Here is a 2,050-nt window from a genome sequence, read left to right on the forward strand (position 1 = left end):
TACCTGGTTCTACCCCATGGACTTAGATGTTTGGACACTGAAAGTTGGAAAGTTTAAATGATGGGAGTATGGCGGAACCAGGTTTGATACCTGAACTCATGTCCCTGGTTGAATTCTTTTTACACGTGCTCTTCAAAGATGTTTCTGCTGAGTGAATGATCACTGCAATGCAAAAATCTTTAGGACTATGGCTCAATGTCGTAGAGCCCCTATTTCCAAGATGCAACCGTCATAGGGCTGCATCTTGGGTTCTGTGTTGGTGGAAGGAACTAAGATATATATATATATATATATATATATATATATATATATATATTTTTTTTTTAATGTTTATTTTTGAGACAGAGGGAGACAGAGCGCGGGTGGGGGAGGGGCAGAGAGAGATGGAGACACGGGCCCCAGGCTCTGAGCTGTCAGCACACAGAGCCCGATGTGGGGCTCGAACCCACGAACCGTGAGACCATGACCTGAGCTGAAGTCGGACGCTTAACCGACTGAGCCACCCAGGTGCCCCAAGGAGCTAAGATATTTTTAAGAGAAAGCTGGGTGGTTACAATTAAAGGAGAAACTGCTGTATTTATCTAAAGATGGAAAGCTGTCTCCAAATCTCTTACCCTTAGCTTAAAAGCCTGGACATCCTGGGATTCGGAAGCACTGGATTATGTAGAAATTTGCTACCCAGGAGTGTGTCCTATACACCAAAAGCATCAGCTTCACATAAGAGTTGGTTAGAAATGCAGAATTTCAGGCCTTGTCCAGACCTACTGAATTAGAATTGGTATTTTAACAAGATCTCAGGGGATTCACATTAATTAAAGTTTGATAAATACTATTTAAAGGAAGTTTTCAATAGAACTTGGAAGTATAACTGTTAGAGAAATAGGCTATGAAGACCACCAGAGATTGGTTCTACTCAGAATGGAAAAGCAAGCATTACAGTGGGGTTAGAATTTGGAGGGCAAGAGGTGAAGGGAAAATTGTCCAGTGGGACAAGAATGGCAATGAGGTAGGTATTGCAGTCCAAACTTGTATGAAGCATCTAGAAAATATACATATTTAGTTGAACAAGAAAACGTTGGTTTATTCATTTTCCCTGGGTCTCAAGAAAGCTCAGGAAAGACACTGAGCCAAAGCCAGCTTGGAGAAGACTAGGGCTTGTCCTTCCAAAAACATCTTTGGAAGTATACACTTACCCAGCACAAGGAGGGGACCAATGCCATCATTTCATACTAGTTAAATGCCTCTACTAATCCACCAAGTCAAAAAGGATTTGACGCCTGCAAATAAAGAAGTACAAACGACCTGTCTTCAGAAAAGTTTATAAACTCACTATTCTGACTGGCCAGAGTCTCCTTAAATTGTGTCAGCAAAATGTTCCTTGATTGATGAAGAAGGTCAAGGTGCCAGCAACACATTTATGTTTTGAAGTTTATCAGAGTGCCGGAAAACAGCTGGATTCAATTACCAGATTATGAAAAAATTAGAGTAACATTTACACCACCCATAGAAATATTATAAGTTGTTGATGATATTTAAACATGTAGCATGTTGCACCTCTTTACTTTTTCCTTTTAGATCCTAAAATTAATTCTCAGAAGATACCATGGTTATTTGTATTCTATCACAGTGTATTTAGGGCTTCTGGGACTAAGAATGATTATTAGACATAAAAGTCAGTAAAGAGTTCCCCTGGGGGAAGAGAACACATACTCACCAAAAATGAAGATAAGAAAGAATTCATTTTGAAGAATATTTTACCCATTTTTTTTTTTCAACGTTTATTTATTTTTGGGACAGAGAGAGACAGAGCATGAACGGGGGAGGGGCAGAGAGAGAGGGAGACACAGAATCAGAAACAGGCTCCAGGCTCTGAGCCGTCAGCCCAGAGCCCGACGCGGGGCTCGAACTCACGGGCCGCGAGATCGTGACCTGGCTGAAGTCGGACGCTCAACCGACTGCGCCACCCAGGCGCCCCTATTTTACCCATTTCTTAACGCTGAAACTGACACTAACATGTGTCTAAAGTGTCTTCCAACATAATGTATTTTCC

Source organism: Lynx rufus, unplaced genomic scaffold, assembly GCF_022079265.1.
Source record: "Lynx rufus isolate CCGP_SWC_20201006 ecotype Redwood Valley unplaced genomic scaffold, mLynRuf1.p SCAF_9, whole genome shotgun sequence".
In the NCBI taxonomy this organism is placed as follows: domain Eukaryota; kingdom Metazoa; phylum Chordata; class Mammalia; order Carnivora; family Felidae; genus Lynx; species Lynx rufus.